A 20298-nucleotide genomic window follows, 5' to 3' on the forward strand; every position below is an offset into this window, starting at 1 on the left:
AGAAAAAAGATGAGAGAATAGCGCTAATAATTTTGGTTGGTCAGATTTTATGTTTTTAAGGGTTAAGGATTTGGAAGACGTTAGTAAGTACAATTAATGAGAAAAGTAAGCTATAATTGAAAGAATGCCAGTAGGATCTAAATTCTACAATATCGATTTATTCCATATGGCCAACAAAGTGTTGAGCTATTGTGAAGGCATTTTGTTATTGTTGTTAGATCAGGAGAAAATGTAAGCCTTTTGTAAGGATAAATGAGAACTAAATCAAGGAAAGTAAAAAGTAAATAGTTTAGGTATACAATCAATTGATGTGATGGAGGGAGTCAGGGTTTTCATTTGTCCCACTTTTGACACATTTCAACCTTTTAAAAAAACACAATCATGAAATAAATAATAAAATACCAGTCACTGATTCACATAAAATTATGCTGTCATTACTTTGTATAAAACATCTTCTCTCTATCAAAAACCAAATTCAATCCACCAAGAAAAAAAGGAGAAAGATGAGTTTATTGCAAAGGTTTTGATCCATAAAATGGGAAACTCAGTTCTACAGGAGCAGAGAGTTCTGAGTTGCTCACAGACCAAAGAGTTTTTATGGGGTAAATATGGAGGTTACCGGTTGCCTACTGGTCTTCTTCCTTGTGAGGAACAAGGAAGCTCAGAGATGGCAAGAGCAGACTTGGCATTTGGGGATTGGCTGGTGTTCTCTGCTGATTTATGAGAAGAGCTCTCAGTTCCTGCAACTAACTTTAAATAAGGTTAAGTTTCATTTTCTTTAGTGAATCTGCACCGCCAGCTCCACTATATCCCCAACCTGTATGCCTCCATTTAGTTTGATTCTTTGTCACTGAAACGACTCCTTTAAAGAGAGCTCTTCCACTTCTTATAAGCCACTAATACCATCATGAGGGTCCTACCTCATTACTTAATCTAACTCTGATTACCTCCTAAAGGCCCATCTTCAAATAGTGTCATATTGAGGGCTAGGGCTTCATTCACATTTGGGAGACCTACAAACATTCAGTCCACAAATTGCTGAATTACTTCTTTTAATCCCACACCCTAGGATAGGTATTTTTATTATTTTTTAAGGATTTTATTTAGTTATGAGCGACACAGAGAGAGGCAGAGACATAGGCAGAGGGAGAAGCAGGCTCCCTGTTCCAATCAAGAAACCCTGGGATCATGACCTGAGCTGAAGGCAGACACTCAACCACTGAGTCACCCAGGAGTCCCTTATTATTGTTTTTGAGATAAATATTATTTTGATCCATTTCACAAATGGAGAAATTAGCACAGGGAGGTTATGTAATACATTTAGGGCCATAGAGCTAGTAAGTGGCAGGACCTAAGTTCAAATCCAGGCAGTATGGACCTATAGCCTAGGCTCCTAACCACTTTGCTATGTCACCTCGCTGTATTGAAAAGAATTGGGGACGCCTGGGGGGCTCAGCAGTTGAGCGTCTGCCTTCGGCCCAGAGAGTAATCCTGGGGTCTCGGGATCGAGTCCCGCATCAGGCTCCCTGCATGGAGCCTACTTCTCTCTCTGCTTCTTTCTCTGCCTCTCTAAAAAAAAAAAAAAAAAAAAAAAAGAATCATAAGAAAACAAAATAATGTGGACAATTCAGACTCCTGTGTCTACAAGAGCTTCCCAGTAGACTTACACTTCCTGTACATCCTCCACTCAACCCAAACATAATGGAGACATTTAGAAGAAAAGTCTTAACCTATATTTTCCCCAGTTACCCAAATGTTACAGTATCATTTGGGAACTACATATAGCTTAAATGAGAATATAGAGATTCCTCCCATAATAAGTTCTGTAAAAGACCCGTTAAAATGGATAATTCCATGTGTCTGACATGTATTTGTCATTTTGAGACGTCTTATTACTCTTCGTCTAGCTCTGAATTCTTTTTGTTATTCTGGCATTGACGTCATCAGAATGAAGGATAATTGAAGAAATGAAAATGTGGAATAATAGTGTAGTAGTTCATATAGTGAAATACACTGATTTTTAATAGTATGAGTTATATAACCTGCATGAGATAAACTTAGAGATTTCAGATTGCAATGTTTTATATCTCTTAGGAGGAAGTTTGTTATAGTGTTCATACATCTGACAACTATTTGTTGGGTTTGACTATGTGTGCCAGGCGCTATTTGGGTGCCAGAGGTGTTTAGTAGAAACAAAAGTTCATATTTTGGTGGAGGGAGAGTGGGCGTTACAGACGACACACATGTCAGCGAAAAAATCAACAAGAAAAAAATAGGATAGTCATCAGTCCTGCACAAAGAATTAAGCTAGGATGTGAGAGTGAATTACTGGCAGCTGCTTGAGAGATGGTGGTTAGGGGACCTGTCTGAAGTGGTGACGAGGAGCTAAGATCTGCCTGACAAGAAGGGTCAGTCAGGCAGAGAAGCAGAAGACCTGGAGTGTCCTGAGGAGCAGGTGGTGGGAAGGCCCTGGAGAGCCCATGTTCTGGGGCTCTTCTGGCATATTCTGGAGAAGAAAGAAGGTTCTGTGTGCTCAGCTTGAGATGAGCCCAGAGGCAGGCAGGAGGCCACAGGCAATTTGCGTGGGGCTTTGTAAGCTGCGAGACAGGACTTCTCCCAGGGCCCTGTGACTGCAGGAGGGGGAGGCATGACCTGGTGTGCGCTTGAAAAGAGGCGGGCACTCTGACGTTGTCACCCCCCTACGGTTCCTTTAGTCTTTCTTCATGACCCCTGAGAGCCTCAGACATCAGGCCTTTGTCTAGTCTCAGCAGAAGGAACACGAAGCCCAGAGGACTGGAGGGCATCTGCCAACTGAGGCATGCACAACTTAAGCAGCTTTTTTTTTTTTCAGAAACATCACCTGAAAACTTCTTGCAGTTCATTGGCCAATGCGGTGTATGTGGCCAACACTACCTTGCAGGGAAGACTATTTCTGAGTTTTGACCCAGACACACCAGTGCCTCCCTGGAGACTCCAGTCAGTGGCTCATCCCTTCTCGCCTGAACAATAATAATAACAACGATAAAGGCAATCATGATAAATAGTCACTTCCTTATGGTGAGCTTGGAGGTTTGAAGGAGGTGATGTAAGTAGAACATTTAACACAATGAATGCCCAGAACATAGGAGAATAAATGCCGTGTATTAGAATGTAAGCTCCATGAAGGTAGGAATCAGGCCCATCTCCTGCAGGTGTTCAGGAAACACTTGTTCGATACCGAATGAATAAATGCAGGAGGTAAACTATCATGGTGTGTGGAGGGTAAGACCATGGTTGCACTGCAGTCAGCAGAGTGTATATGTTTGTGTTAAAAATAAGTACATGAGGGAAAAAACACCCAGCAGAGTGTTTTTCAAACATATAATTAACTGAGCCCAGATTAGGCTCTCATGCATTCTCTGGATTTTTTGGAAGAAATTTCATTGCTGGTAATGTTGTCCCTGGAGTATTTCCAAGATTCAAAAATATCAATTTGTTTCAAATGATGTTTAGTGAAGACAGGGTAATGCAAAAGAGGAAAGAAATTAACTGTTAAAATTCAAGGGTTCTTAGTGCAAAAACAAAACAAAACCAAAAACCAAAAAAAAAAAAAAAAAAAAAACCCACCCCAAACCCCAAAAAAACTATGTACAAATTTAGATTTTTCATTCTAGGGGAATCATTTACAATTAACTGAGGGAAAAAAGAAAAAAGAAAAACCCTGACCATTGTCCTCTTTAACCTGAATCATGTTGCGGAGAAGTAGATTTTTTTTCTTAAGTAATATACGATAGCTCTTAAATTATTAAGCTACTTTTACGAGGCCTTAATGGTTTGATTTTTTCCTGTGTTGAGTAGCTATGCAGAAAGGGCTGCGAGCCGTTTGCTTGCTTTTCTTCATGTAAGTCAAAATATAAAGCCCTCTTCTTGTCTGGTCTCGCTTTTCTTTTCTTTTTTTTTTTAAGTGTCATGTTATTGCACATTCATTTTACACAAGCAAAAATGATAGTCACAGGCCGATTTTGAAACCATTAACTTTCTAAAGCCCAAAGCAGAGGAGCAGAGGTGTCAGCCTTCCCGTCTTGGTGGCAGAAGTCATCGAGGAAGGCAGGGAACTCATGAGGATGCATGGGAAGGTCGTGCGAAGGAGCTTCGGCCCCATGTGGCGACCCTGGGGAGCTGTTGAAGGATTTCGAGCAGAGGTGTAACGTGGGCAGGGTTTGAGGTTAGAAATCGAATCCCGAATGCAGGAAATCAGGGGTAAGTAGATTGAGAAAGTCACATGGCATGACGCAGGCACAGGGGACAGAGTATGGAACTGGTCGAGCCAGTGCCTTTCTGACTTAGGGCACCCACAGTGTAGACACGGGTGAGCAGATCCTTCACGACTTACACTCGAGAGTAGAATCAACTGGACTGAATGGGAAACGGAGATGCAGACAGTCAGAAAGAGGAGGACACAGGGAGGGCTCCGGTCTCTGCAGAGGACAGTCAGGTGGAGCCATTCACCTGGATAACGACCTTTCACGGGGGAGAGGGAAGGATTTGAGAAAGGGTGACCTGGTCTGTCAGCTGTTCCCAGGAGCTGGGCCTCTGTCCTGCAATTAATGGGAAACACAGAAAGGTCGTTAATGGGGAGCCATAGGGCAGCATCGTGCTGGTGGCAGTTAAGCAGGCTGGAGCGTGGGGGGTCTGGCTGGAAAGCGGGAGACTAATTAGGAAATTCTTACAATCACTTGCTGAGAGATAATGAGAGTGTTGACCAAGATAGCAGCGGTGGGAGAGGATGTGAGGACAGAGTGGAGATATATTTGGAATTAGTTAAATATGAGGGCAGAAGGGGAGTCAGCAGGCCAGCGTGATGCCCAGGGCCCTTCCCGGGGCGACTGGATGAAAACATCCCAACGGTGACAACCAGGAGAGATAACGGAGGAAGAAAGGGAGAAAGAGGGACAATAGGGCCAAATGATTGGGGAGAAATTTGGAAAGAGAGTGTTGTGGGGAGCACCGAGGTTGTCGAGTTTCCAGAAGCGGTCAGTGGTGCTAAATGCTCCTAGTGGTCAAGCAGATTAGGAACTAAGAATTTTCCCCCTGGTTTAACAACCAGAACAATTTCTGGGTGAACGCGGTTTCGTGGGGTGGTGTGGACAGAAACCAGACTGCTGTGGGGGGAGGCCGAGGGGAGGAAGTGGTAGTAATAGTCTAGACGCCTTCTTCACGGAGCTCAGAAAATAATAAAAACGAGCGAAAGACAGAAAATGAGGCTACAGAATAAATCCAGTTTCTTTGTTTCCTTGACTGGGTGGTAGGTTATCTATTTGTGAATCTCTCTTCCTCTGTAAATTAAATCATTTTATCTAACGGTGTGAACAATTTTCCGTAGTAAAAAGTGGGACAAAAAATATTATTAAATACTATCCTATGTTATACAGGGAATACTTTTCAACAGTAAAAGGTGGATCATGAAAACAGTAATATTAATACCAAACATATTATTGTTTTACTTTTTAGACTATATCATTCAAATATTATTTTGTCAAAAAAATTTTTTTAAGAATAAAATCCTTAAGAAGAGGAAGTCCTCCCCCACTGCTTATATTTTCCATATGTTATTTATTTTTTAGCAATAGGATAATTATTTCCAGATTCCTCTTTAACCTCTGAAGGCCTCTGGAATGTTTACTTTACTTGGGCTTTTGTCTTATTGTTGTGGTGCTAAGCATTTCTTTAGAGCGGCATTTTGGATACCGGGGATTAGCATTCTTGAAACAGGAGAGCCCTCTCATCAAGAAAACCAAATCCCTAACAACTGCGTGGCTTAATAAAACAAAAATGTGTTCCCCCTTGTTTAAAAACAGGGAGTATCAGCTATGCTAGAATTAATGACGCTCCTCACATTTATATTCTTAACTGCCTTCGGATGCTTTCCCTAATCCGTTCATTCATTCATTCCCTAATTCTCATTTTGGGTCTACGCGGGCTGGGTATCTGATGCTAAAGGGCGCATCAGACAACATACACAAAAATCCCTTCCCTTCGCACCTTCCAGAATCTCTGGATCACAAAGTAGAGCTCTAGCTGCGGGTCCCGTGTGGATGCCCCCATGCCTGTGCCCTCCCCCCCCCCCCCCCCGCCACGGGGGGCCTCTGGTCCCCTCATCTCCGCCCTCCCACACTGACCCGGGCGCCCGTCCCCGGGGGTCAGTCGGAGGGGAGAGGCTTGGTGAAGCGGGTGCACGTCGAGGAGCCACTGTGGAGCATCAAGGCAACGCCCCGTGGGGTGAGGCGAGGAGGAGTGTCTGTATGTCTGTGTGTCTGTGCTCTGGCCCACCTGGAAGTGTTTGCTCTCTTCCTCCATCTGCTTGGAAAATTGCAGTGGAAGAGGCTGGGGATTGTCCTGACTTTCATGCCTCTCACTGGGGAATCTCTGGTTCCCTACCCTCCCAGCGACTGGAGGACCAGTCCTTTCAGATGATGGTGTTTTGCAATTTCTGCAATTTTTCAAGGTTTTGAAGGGAGAGGAAAAGCAAAGCGTAAATTAAAAGTGGGGAAGACCTGGAGAAAGAGGAGAAAACACCAAGTAAGGCAAGAGTGGAAACAAGAGAAATGGGAGGGACACCTGGGCCCCCACCCCCCCATCACCCCACACACCCCCACCCCACCCTCATCACCCCCCCCCACCCCCGCTCCAGCAGGACGCCTTCCAGGCACCTGTCTCCTCCCCCTGACGCTGCTGGGAGGGACACCTGAGCCCACCCCCTTGCTCCAGTAGGACACCTTCCACCTTCCTTCCGGGACCTGTCCCTCCCCCGACCCTGCTGGGAGGGTCACCTGGGCCCACCCCCCTGCTCCAGCAGAACGCCTCCTGGGGACCTGCCCCCTCCCTGCCAACCGACTTCCAGTACTTCTGCCCGAGTCACCTCCCTTCATCCAGATGCCCACCTTGCTCTGCCCAAGGTGGACACAGGTGTCAGGACAGAACTGCTCTGAAGCAGATGAGAAAGGAAAGAGCAGAAAGGGGGGAAGAAGGAGGAAAAGAGGAAGCTCAGCTACTTTTTTAAGACTCTCACGTAAAGTGAGTCCTGCCCTTGAAACTTCACATTGTAGAGTTATTTGTTAAGCTCCAAGAGCTGCAGTCAGAAAGATCCAGAATCGAGCTCACTCTTTGCCACTTAGCACACTTATGCCCTTGAGTAAAACCCCTTCTCCTTCCAACCTCACCATCAGTTTAAATATATACATAATTGTAATAGGTCACATTTTTTGGATGAAATGGACAGGAAGACCAGACCTAACTGGTTTCCTCAGGAAAGGTGCATTTTTTGGCTTCTGGAACTGGAACATGGGAAAGAAAAATGTGTCAGGATGGACAGGACCCAAGCCCCGGATCCTCCCCAGGGTTTTTGGTTCATTTTCTGTGTTTTGTGCGTTGGCTTCCTTCTCTCCGACTGCAGCTGGACTTTCCCCGTGAGGAGGGGGACAGGGCACTGCCATCCTGGGACTAGCAACCCATCAGCCCTGACACCAGAAGCGGTTTTTGCCTATTAGGAGCAGCCAAGGGGGGAAAAAAACAAACAAACCTGGAGATGAATGCAGATTTTGGCTACTTTGGGCCACTTACTCGCACATTAATCCCTGTGGCCGAGTATGGGTGTCAAGTTTAGGTGCATGTCTTGTCTCCTGTGGCCAGCCCCAGGGCGTCAGCTGCGGAGCCTTGCCAGGCAAACTGAGACAATACTACCTACCTCAGTTTCCATCAGGTTTAAGGTGGATTGTAAAAGTGCAGCCAGTAAATTTTTAAAAAATGGGATTCAACAGAAAGCAATCATAGGGCAACTCTGTTCCTTCTCCCAGGGCCCTTGAAATTCCTCTTGGTCTAGTTTTTCTATTTTCTCTATCCTTGGGTTAGAGTTAGGTAGGTTGGAGAATTTCTTTGGTTCATTTCAATCATGAGAAAAATCCCATTTTAGTAGTTAAAAGTGGACATTCTAGCATAGTGTCATATGGAAGTCCAGAATTTGGGGCGAATTTCATCAAACCCCCAAGATGTACAGATGGTTTGTTTTCTCTTTCTCAGATTTCTTCTTCTTACCTACTAGCTATTTGTCTTAGTTCATTCAAGGCTGTTAGAACAAAAATATCATCGTCTGCGTGGCTTAAACCACAAACGTTAGTTTCTCAGTTACCGAGGACGGTGAATCTGAGATCAAGGTACTAGCAGGCTGGGTGTCTGACGAGAGCTGGCTTCCTCATTCACAGACGTTGTCTTCTGCGTCCTCACGTGTCCGAGGGATGAGGGAGCTTTCTGGGGTCTTTATTATGAGACCACTAATCCCATTCTTGGGGGGCTGGTTTTGAGTCAGATAACCTCCTCACTTCCAAGGACCTCACCCCCTGAGAGCATCACATGGGCATCAATCACACTGGGGTTAGGATTTCTGCGTGAAGTTTGGGGGCACACAAACGTTCAGGTTCCGTGGTATCTAATCTCTGAGTTGTGCCCAAGGGGAAAGATGGTTAAGGCCAAGGGGCGGTGCGCCTGGCCCTGTTGTAACCTGGCCCATCCCATCACTGAGCAATGTGCAGTGCCATGTCAGGGGCGTGCAGGGTGTCAAAACGGGGTCTCATGAGACGTTTGCACATTCCTTAGACACCCTCTGCAGGAAACTTCCAAGTGCAGTACTGTCCATTGAGGGAGGGCCTTCTCTGGCCGTCAGTCACGTCCACATTTCATCGCAGGAGCAGGCCTTTGGGTGAAACACCACTCCTGCCAACGGCCTTCTCCAGGGAGGGCTCGTTCCTGATGCTCATCCTTGGAGGGGCCGTTTCCTTCATCACAGCCCTGTGTTTCTCTTTGTTGGGCAGCCTGGGACCATATCGCCTGTGTGCATCCCCTAACCTCCAGGGCGCATACGCCAAGTGCCATGGCAGGCCTTCTGCCAGTGGCCTCAGGGGCAGCAGTGCAGAGGAGACAGACGTGGCACAGAACTCCCCTGGGTCAGCCCCTGTGGGTGATGTGGTGGTGGGTGACCCCACGGGGACAGAGCAGCTCGCACCCACTCTTAGCTCTGGGTTAAGAACATCGCACGATAGGGTGTGGGAGCACTTGTCTATTGTAGCGTCCCCACCTTTAGGGCTTCTGGCTCAACATCCTCTTACAGGTGCAGAGCTCAGGGCAGGACCTCCTCAAATTCTGTGCCCTGCCAGCCTCTGCGACCTCATCCCCCTCCCTGCCCTTTACTGCCCTGGTCAGTAAAGTACCTGGTATTCCACGAATGCTGCCCACGTGATCATTGTGTGCACTTGACCACTGTTACTGTTGTTCCTGCTCAGAGAAGAAGAGGTGACATTTTCTCATCTGGCTCGCATCACCACTTGTAGGCTTTCGGAGATCTCCTTTTTTTTTTTTTTTAAGATTTTATTTATTCACGAGAGACACAGAGAGAGAGGCAGAGACACAGGCAGAGGGAGAAGCAAGCTCCCCACAGGGAGCCCAATGTGGGACTCGATCCCCTAACCGAGATCATGCCCTGAGCCAAAGGCAGACGCTCAACCACTGAGCCACCCAAGTGTCTTTTTTTTTTTTTTTTTTTTTTTAAGATTTTATTTGGAGATCTCCTTTTGGAGGCTCAGTGATTGTTTTCTCTATCGGTCCTGTTCTGGGTGCACCAGCCGACCCAGGGCAGCTCTGAACATAGGCACCATCATTAGGAGCATGAAGTTGGTTGTCACAGGGAACCGAATGTGCGTCCAGCTGCAAGAACTGTTCCTTGGGACCTCATATAACTTACTCTACCCTTGGGAGTTTCAGTTTCCTTGGATCGAAGATGAGGACAGCAGAAAACTTTCTCATTGCTGTTAGACAATTAAAGGACACAAAGTATGTGCCGTGCTCGGTATATGGTTCACGTTCCATGGTGGATGGCCTTAGGGTCTGTGACTGAGTCTTTGGGTTCCTTTGTGCCCTCCTGCCCTGTGGACGCTGCTCCTTTGGGTTGAAATGGTTTACTCTCCTTCTCCACTCACGAGCATTTTACCTGTCTGGCAAGCACACCTCCAGTATGGGCCCATTTGTCTCTTCTGTGCTTCCATGGAGCGTTTTATATACCTACTCTAAGTTATTCTCAAATTTACGAGCGTTCTTAGCAGAGGAACTGATTTCTTTATTTTTTGTAAAATCATATGGGAACACGTGAGCATTTAATAAGGTTTGTGGAAGAAAGAAAGACTATATATAAATATAAATATATAAAAAGTATTTCTAAATCTCTAAGTCTTAAATTATATCAGATATATAGCAATGAAATGTGTCTTTTTTCCATCACTGCTCACTGTTAACTCTCACAGCACTGTTTCATGTCTCTTCTGGAGCTTTATACTCTATCTTTGTTATAATAGACACTTTTACTTTTTATTTTATTTTTTAATAGACACTTTTATATAATTTTCTGTCTTTAAGTTACTATACTGTATTTTGAGGAGGGCTTCTCAATTTTATTCATATTGTTTTTTTTAAATGAACCATAGTATGTACTTAATAAATATCTTTCTTTTTTAATATTTTATTTATTTGAGAGAGAGAGAGAGAGAGAACATGAGCAGGGGAAGGGCAAAGGAACAAGCAGACTCCCTGTTGAGTGTGGAGCCCAATGTAGGGCTTGATCCCAGGACCCTGAGATCATGACCTGATGCTTAACTCACTGAGCTACTGAGGCACCCCATAAACATTTTGCTAGTAAAGATGTGTATAAAATGTAGGTTTGGGCACCATTTATTGCCAGATCTTTTGCAAATTAGCAATGATTCATAATAGATATCTTGCAAATAATTGTTCCTTTAACATACATGGAAGAGACATCAGCTTATACTTTTTTTTTGGACAAATTATATTATGAATGGAAAAGTATGTACGTACTGGTCTCACTTCAGAAATGTGTACAACTAGGAATGGAGAGGTTAGCTGAGGTGCTCAGAGTAAATTAGCTGTGTCATCAGTTCATAAGGAGTCAACTGACTAAATATTTCTTTCTCTTAATTGATGAATTTAAGTACAAGGATGAGTTTTAAAATCCCCGTAAATAGGCCTCATATTTTTTGTGATGCTTTGCACAATTTACATCTTTCATCATTTTTATTTCACTCATTTTCATTGATCATTTGTAGCTTATTTTTATGTAAGAATCCAGATTCAGTTTTGAATCTGTGCTCTGTTGGTATGGGTTGGGCACGTTACTGTCTGTGTCTTAGGTTTATCTACACAAATTAGAGCATGTTTGTTGAGTTAGCCCAGTAGTTCCCAAGCTTATGTGAGTATGGTGCCTGCTTTCTCCAAATCACATACCAACCCTCCATGAAGCTAGCCTCTGGAGAATACGCCTCTGGAGCATTTGAGAACATCAAACCAGTGGATTAAGTCAATGAAGTGAAAGTAAGAAGTAAAATTGTGGGAATGACAAATGAAGTGGCCGTTGTTTCCAGACAGCCTGTACCGCTAAATTATCCAAAGAGAACCAGTTAAAAGAATAAATGATATTGTTACCTGAAAGGCAAATATATAAAAACTGTTACTTTTAAGTGTTTATATATTTTTTTCAAGATTTATTTATTTATTTTAGAGAAAGAGAGAGCGCTTGTGCACAAGAGAGTACAGGGTTAGGGGAGCCATAAGGGTAGAGGGAGAGAGAGGATCTCAAGCAGACTCCCTGCTGAGCACAGAGCCCAAGGTGGGGCTTGATCCCACGACCCTGAGATCACAGCCTGAGCCAAAATCAAGAACTGGCCACTTAACCAATTGAGCCACCCAGACACCTCTTGCTTTTAAGTAAGACTTAAAATACTTTTTAAGTATTTAGAAAGTATAATACAGATATGCCATTTACAGTAGTAACACATATTTTAACATGCAGAAATTTTTAATTTTAATGACATTTTCATTAGATTTCAAATGCTTTTCTTATAGGAAATGCTGATGAAGATAATCATTATTGCTAAGTCCTTTTTATGTGTCAGTCACATGCATTTAAGCATCTTACATACAGCAACCCTAATAATAACCCCTTGAGAAAGTACTATTACTGTATTTTCCTTAAAGATAAAGAAGCTGAGACACAGAAATTATACAATGTGTTCCAGATTATATAATTTTTTTAAGATTTTTTTTTATTTATTCATAAAGACAGAGAGAGAGAGGGGCAGAGACCCAGGCAGAGGGAGAAGCAGGCTTCATACAGGAAGCCCGACGTGGGACTCGATCCCAGGTCTCCAGGATCACACCCCAGGCTGAAGGTGGCACTAAACAGCAGCGCCACAGGGGCTGCCCCCAGATTATATAATTAATAAGTGGGGCTGCCAAGATGTGAGCTCAAGCAGGCTGGCTTTGCTTAGACTGATCTTCACTTTACTCACAGTGGCAAACTGGGAAACAAATTCTACAGTATTTTTAAAGGAGCATGAAGGAGAGACCTACTTTATCAATGAGATACATAAACATATTAGAAAGCATCAGTATGGGGATCCCTGGGTGGCTCAGTGGTTTAGTGCCGCCTTCAGCCCAGGGGTGTGATCCTGGAGGCCCCGGGATCGAGTCCCACGTCGGGGTCCCTGCATGGAGCCTGCTTCTCCCTCTGCCTGTGTCTCTACCTCGATCTCTCTCTCTCTCTCTCTCTCTCTCTGTCTCTTATGAATAAATAAATCTTAAAAAAAAAAGAAAGCCTCAGTATGTAGATTTATGTCACATGCCAGCCTATAAAGCTCAGACGGAATGAGGATTAAATGGGAAAAACCTAACAATCAAACATGCAGAAATAGAAGTGATGCCACCCCTGTTTGGGTAAGACTCCCTAATTCTAAACGCAGTTAATTAATACAATAAATATTGACGGAGTGTCTGTCTGCCAGGCCTCCTGCTAAGACATTATGGGTTTAAGGATGAGCAGTCGAGAAAGGCAGGGACAGTAACCCAAAGGGATACTGATTCAATACTGACGTTAAGACTGCAGATTTACTGCTCAGCTGCTCTGTAGGGTGTTGGTTAGAGTATCTGACCTGCACCACGTCCCCGAGGAAGGCACGATGGAGCTGAGGTATAAAGGTTTGAAGGGTGGGCTCGAGGTGACCAGTGGGGAGGAGAGACGAAGAGATGTGGAGGGGGATGTTTCAGGAAAGGGGGCACCGTCCATTAGGCTGTGGGAAGTGGTGCGAAGAGGCTCACAGGCCACAGTACATCACGAGGAGAGGGAAGTGAGATGCCTCTGGGTGAATGTTTTGAGTATAGAAGAATAGAAGGTTTCAAGTATGTTAAAGTATAAAATTTCTGCCTGTTAAAACCAGAGTACAAATAAATTGGGAAAGAAGAAAATATTTACTACAATGGTCTCATAAATAATGTGTGGAAATTATCTAAGATATGAACCCAACTCTGCTTATAAATGGACCGAGGACGTGAACGGACAACTGGCCAGAGAGGAAAACTACAAATATAATGAATATGGAAGCCATTTAATCTGTTTTCAGTGGAGGGATACATCAAATATTCAGAAACTTAGTAATGGGAGTATTAATCGGTGCAGGTAACAGTGAATGGGGTGTTTATAGGAGATGGAGTCTCTTTTCAGAAAGCATTTCGACAGCAAGTACCACAATGCTTAAATAATGTTAACATAGTTTGACCTTGTGATTCTAAGTCATATGTCAACCAACCCATCTGTCACCTGTTCATCAAACTCTCACTGGGCAGCTACTCTGAGTCCAGACACTAAGGACAAAATTTCTGTTACAGGAAGGAATGGAATGATAGGTAGGATTAGACTACGGGAAGGGGCCTTTCGACAAATATATTACTTTTCACAAGGTGACACCCCAGTGATCACATGCAGTTTGTAAATAAAATGAGCTGCTGTAAATAAAATGGACACACACACACACACACACACACACACACACTCAAGGGGGGACTTGCAGAGGTTTTCTTATAACTTTATCATCCTACAGACCTAGGTAAAAATGTCTACTGGTAAAAAAAAAAAAAAACCTAGGAAAACAACATTCAGTTTTATCTAATCATGGGCTCTTGAAAACTGAATTAAACGTCTTACTTTTCCTTTTCTCTGAAAAATATCTTGTATGTGAAGGCAGTCTAACCCAGTTCCTGAAAAACAAAAGAAGTTTCCCATTGTCTGGAGTCAGTGACATGCTTAAGTAGATGGAATGACATTGATGGCAGGACATTGGCTTCAGTTTCCTCTCACTAGAGAATCATAGATTTTAGTCATCTGGGTTTATGGGGTGAAACAAGAGAGAAAGCATCAATCTCTTTTAACAATACTTCCATGTAGAATGATATAGATTTTAAAAGGATATATTTTAAAATATATCTTTGGAGCGCTCTGAGGGACTGTTTGGTTTCTCATAATTTACCTACATCCTCTGCATTCCACCTGACACCCTGGAATTAAGTGAAGTCTGAAGAATGAACTCTACACAGGAAAAAATAGGAAATAGGTTTTCCTTTGTAATGTTCCTCATGCCTGAGCATTCATTTCTCTTAAAGTTGCTGCCGTGTCCAGACACTTACTGCTCCACACGCGGATTATTATAAAACCTTAACTGCTCTTTCTCCATTAACTCTCCCTTACATGATGCCACCAGATTCGTTTTAGAAACATATCACTTTTATTCTCTCACTCTCCTGCTCAAATGTCCTTTATCATCTGCAGGATCAAGTTTTGATGATCTCAAGACATCCTAGTTTCTTCCCTTTCCACCTGAACCTAACTCCCTTGACCTGTCTCCCACTGTTCACCAGCACAAATCTTGACTCCATATGCTTATCTCAGGTCCCACATGAGTTCTGACGTCGTACCTTTGGTATATTTCTATTCTTTATGGTATGTTTTCTATTGCTGTTGCAACAGATCACCACAAAATTAGTTGGCTTAACACAATACAAATGTATTGTCTTACAGTTTGGGAGATTAGAAGTTGACATGAGAGTCTCACTGGTCTAAAATCAAGGTGTCATAGAGACTGCTCTCCTAGGTGCTCTCGAGGAAAGTCCATTTCTTGCCTTTTCCAATTTCAAGAGACTGCCTGCATCCCATGGCTCCTGGCTCCTTCCATCTTCAAAGCCAGCAGTGGCAGATGGAGTCTTTCTTCCTCCTCACTGTTCTGACTATGACTCATTGATGGCCTCCCTCTCCCTCATTGATGGTTACAAATGCCCCCCCCCCAACAATGGAAGATAATCTAATTTCAAGATCAGATGATTAGCAACCTTGATGTCTTCTGCTCCATTAATTCCCCATTTGCCATATAAGGTATCAGACTCAGATTCCCAGAGGCCATCTGTTTTCTCTTCATTTGTTACCTATGGCTACTCACTTATTCCTCAGGGCCTGGTACAGGAAGCCTCCCCAGATTATGGTCAACCATGACAATTTCCCCCTTCTCTGAAGGGAGAGGAGAGCCAAGAGAAGCCTCCTTGTCTCCTGTCACCTGGATCATCTCAAATAAGAGGGGTGAGTCTGCCCATGACATCTGTATAGTGAAACCGTGATCCTAGTGTACATTGTGTAGATGCAATGAGTGTATACTTTCTTGCTGCTTTTTGTTGTTCATCTTAAGACCTCAATTTTCTCATTTCCGTAGGAAAGTAGGTTGCAGGGTTTGGCATATCATGATTCAGTGTGTTCTATGGATAAAGAATTGTAGAAGTTGTGGATAACAGCCTGAGTCTGACCCCTCCTAGAATGAGCTTTATGTATTATCACTGTTGCTGGATGTGCAGTGTCAAGTCCTAAACGTGTTTATCCTAAGGACATAATAGAGATGTGAGTGAAGATTTTTATGCAAAGAGATTCATTGTAGCTGTGGCTCCTAAATCAGAAACTAAATAGGGGATACTTAAATTCGGATAGATAAATATGATAAAACATTATGTAGGCATTAAAAATATGTTTTTAAAGATTATCTAAAAATAGAAAAAGTGATTGTATATATTTCAAGGAAAAAGAATGATACAAAACTTTGTGTGTATATATTTATATTTATATTTTATTTACATACTTACTTCTTGTTTACATATATTTCAAATCAAAGAAAGTTTATGTGAAATTAAAAGGACCTGGAAACAAAAATACTAAAATAGTAAAAGGGGTAATAACCAAGGGTAACATTATAAATGGCTTTTAAATATTTTTTATACCTTTTCTTATTTTCCACATTCCTTCTAAATTAAACATAATTTTTAGCTTCTGATAAATTATAACTTTGATGTATAATTGAACTACATGCTATTTATTCTTTTTCTTCATAATCACAGTGGTTAACCTTTAGAATAAATAAGTTTATTTAACATTTACTGGATGTTTGCTCGGCTCCAGACACCACACTGGGTACCAAGTATAAGTCAGAGCCCATGTCTTTTAGGAGCTCATCCTTTGCAAGGTAGTTGGACAAGTGAGTTAGTCAGCTGGGGCTGCCGTGAGAGATCACAGGCTGGGGGACGTGAACAACAGAAATTTGTTTTCTCACAGTTCTGGAGGCTGGAAGTCTGAGGTCAGGGTGTCAGCATGGTTGGTTTCTCCCAAGGCCTCTGTCTTTGGTGTGCAGATGGCCACTTTCTCACTATGTCCTCATGTGGTCGTCCCTCTGTGTGTACACATGTCTGTGTGTCTCTCTCACGTGTCCAGACCACCTTGTCTTATAAGGACACCAGTCAGTTTGGCTCAGGGCCACCCAAACAGCCTCATTTTAACTTAATCAGTTCTCTGAAGGTACTGGAGTATGGCCTTCAACACATAAATTTTGGAGGTGGGGGATGCAATTCAACACATGACGGTAAGTACGTAATAAATCTCAATATTTGCTAATGATGGCAATATTGGTGGTATGTACAGGCACACGACTCTTTTGGGGGGGCAGCAGTTCTTTTTAGGAAGTGGTCAAGGTTGGATTCATAGAGAAGTAAACATTTGAGAAGAGCTTTGAAAAATCAGTGAGATTTTGCCAGTTTCTAGTTAATAGAAATGTGTCCTATAACTGTAATTGATAATATACATAGCATCAAATATATGAAAAGTGTAATTTTTACAGAAGATCAGAAAGCATGATTTTATTTTATATCACAGAGCATTAGGGTTTAGTGTATTTTGGTCGGGAACCTGATGTCCTTGTGGAGAAACGAGTCAAAGGAACCATTCTCTTGACAGTGCTGACAGTGTCTTTCACTTTTCCTGGATAAAGAATAATATCTGGGTGAAATGAAAAAATAAACATGTCTTGGGAGAAGTAGCTCTTTTCACAACTTGTGCAGCCACGTTTGGCACCAGACTCATAAGTGGGGATGTGGTGGATGCTAGGAACCCGCATTTCTGAAAAGCTCCCAAGAACATTCTGATGGTTGTCCCGGTTTACAGCAAAAGTCAGAGTAGGTCAGAGAGCTATGGGGCCTCCTGCGTGACTGAAGACCCAGTTTCCCCATGATGACTTCCCCATCCTGCAAAATATTTGTTACCTACATTAGGTAGAATTCTAAAACATTGAAAGTTTAGAATGCATTTTCTATATCGTTCTTTATTTATAGGTACTTTCCTGATTAGACTGTAAGCCTCTTGACTGGAGACCCAAATCTTTACATTTGTGTCACACATCCTGTGTCATCCCTTCCCGTGTGCCCTGCCTGGAAATCTGCGCTTGGCCCTGTAGGACAGTCTCTGATGAAGGCAGTGTTTTTATGAAGACTAAGAAATCCTTAGAGTGTCCATAATAGCATCTGTAGCTATCTTCATACTCCTGTAGGTGTTTTTTGGGGTTACACTGTTGATTGAGAACGTTTCTTACTAAGGCATCAGTGGCGTAGTGGATAACATTTCTTACTGCCCTAAGTAGACTCTTATAAACATAACAGGCCAGATTTTCACATATTTCTGTCCCACCTGTTTGGAGTTATACTGCTCCTTTTACCTCTTACAGCTAGCTGCATGTGTCCTTTATTACCTTCCGGGGATACTCTTCCTGACAGGTGTTGCCGTAACACCATATATATTTATTGTAGGAATAAAAAACCCTGTATGTTGATCAAAATTGGGCCACACATGTATGAAGAGTTCATGGAATACCAGACTTCTTCTGACAAAACGGTTGAGAAACAAAGTCTAGGGGGTCTGATGGGCCATTGCATAAAGGTTCCTGTCTAATTAATACCTTGTCACCTCAACAAGGCAGTTATATCTTTGAAGTGTTCAAAGACAGCAAAGAGATACACATATTATCTAATGGTTTATCCCTCAGATGTTTATATTAAATCTCAGAGAATAAGAATTCACCAGTATATTTTATCCCAATTTATTGTGAAATCCCAGTTGAGTGCATTTCTGTATGAATAGGTTCACTGACAGGTCCAACAAATGACCTTTATTTTGGGGCAAATTTCTAATAAGGGAGATCTCGGGAAGTTATATGTTGCTCTGATCAGTAGCTTTACACATACTTGAAAAAATACTCAGGGGATATTAAATGGAATAATTCCAAAATACCAGACTGATTCTATTAGCGTTGGTAGCCATTCTGCTACACTTTTGTCCAATGAATCCCAGTCTCTCAAACTCTCCTCCCTCTTCTTGTTCTTGTTCTTTCTCCCAACCAGGGGATATTTAAACATTTTTCATCTCGCTTCAAACTTTCCGGTGCCTCTGTGTTATGCTTTTTCTCAGCTGGTGATCTTATTTCCACTGAAGCACCCACCACCACCGCTACCCATTCATCTGCATCTATATCACATATTACACCTTCCTTCCTATTGCTATAGATGGACTGTTCATGTTCTCTTTAAAAATTTATTTATTTGAGAGAGAGTGAGAGAGTGGGGGGAGGGGTTAGAGGAAGAAAATCTCAAGCAGACTTCCCGCTGAGTGTGGAGCCCAATGTGGAGCTTGATCCCAGGGCCCCGAGATCATGACCTGAGCCGAATTCAAGGGTTGGGTGCTCAACCAACTGAGCCACTAGGTGCCCCAAACTGCTCATGTTTTGATACAACTTCTCCTGGGGCAGAAGACCTCAGCTCTCCCTCCTCCTTAAGGATATCACAGTGATATATTATCCATTCTTTGTGTGCATCATTGATGTTTCTGCCTCTACAGGATTATAGCCACCAGCTTACAGATTTTTAGTACTTTCTCCCATCTTAGCAAGGCACCCTCTCCTTGATCTAATGTTTACTCCAGCTACCACCACCCATGTCTCTCTCTTCTCTAACAGCTGAGCTCAAATAGCTTGCCTACATGCACTGTCTCTCTCCACACTGGCTTCCCACCTGCACATGAAAATGCTCTAGTGAAGCGGCCAGTCTCTACTGCACCGCTGAAGCAGCTCTTGCCAACACCACAACTGGACTTTGTGTTGCTTGGGTGAAGAGCTCATTTCCATTACTCACGCTACTTGATCTATGAGCAGCTGATAAGCTTTTTCCTAATGATTCACTTCCTTTCCAGAATGCCAGCATCTGCAGATTTTCATCCAACTTCAAGGCTGCTCCATCTCCACCTCTTTTCTGTGGTCTTATTTTATCTGTCTGACCTCTTAAGTTGGATTTCCCCAGGGCCAATTCTTGGACTTCTCCTCTCTAGATTCACTAATTCTTTGGTGAGCTCATGAGTTTCAAGTTATAAATATCAATATGGTGGTGACTTCCAAATGTATATAGCCAGCCAGCATATTTCTTGAACACCAGTCTTATTTCAACCACGAAAATGGAGATCAGCTAATGCCATTTCTCTGCTCAGACTTTACCCATGATTTTCCATGTCACTCGGAACAAAAACCAAAGACCTCTCAGGGGCCTGGAAGGCCCCACCGGAGCTGATCCCTGCCTTGTTCCCTTCTGGGCTCCCTCTCACTCCCTCAGTCACACCCTTTCTGGTCTTCCTCATGTTCTTTAACCTTGGCCATGGCGCTCCAGCTTCAAGGCATTTGAACTGACTGTCCCTCCAGATGTCCCTGACCTACTGTTCAGTTCTCTTGAAGTCTTTGGTTGAATTTTGCCTCCTGAGTAGGGCCTCCCTGACCACCCTCTTCATCATACCTTCACTACTTTATTACACTCCACTTCCTGTTTTGTTTATCTTCATAGCACCTACGACTTACTGCTGCCTAACATGCCATATATTTTAATTATGTATTTATTGTATGTCTCCATCCAGTAGGACATAGGGTCCATGAGGGCAGAGATTTTTGTCTGTTTTGTTTATTGCTGTCTTCCCAGCACATAACCCTTGGCAAATACTGTATGTTCAATATATTGGCATTTCTCAAAGTTTGGCGCCCA

General features: G+C 43.0%; 1 long non-coding RNA gene across 4 annotated transcripts in view; it reads left to right on the forward strand.

Moving 5' to 3' along the window:
- Window positions 1-20298, forward strand: part of LOC140619803 (uncharacterized) — a 94884-nt gene that overhangs the window by 41884 nt on the left and 32702 nt on the right. For 2 of the 4 annotated variants that reach the window (XR_012019597.1, XR_012019599.1), the window contains exon 3: window positions 15368-15493. The exons of the other annotated variants lie outside the window; for them this stretch is intronic. This is a non-coding gene — a long non-coding RNA (uncharacterized lncRNA). The remainder of the gene's footprint in view (window positions 1-15367; window positions 15494-20298) is intronic. 4 annotated transcript variants of the gene reach the window in all.

Source organism: Canis lupus, chromosome 27, assembly GCF_048164855.1.
Source record: "Canis lupus baileyi chromosome 27, mCanLup2.hap1, whole genome shotgun sequence".
Taxonomy (NCBI): Eukaryota; Metazoa; Chordata; class Mammalia; order Carnivora; family Canidae; genus Canis; species Canis lupus.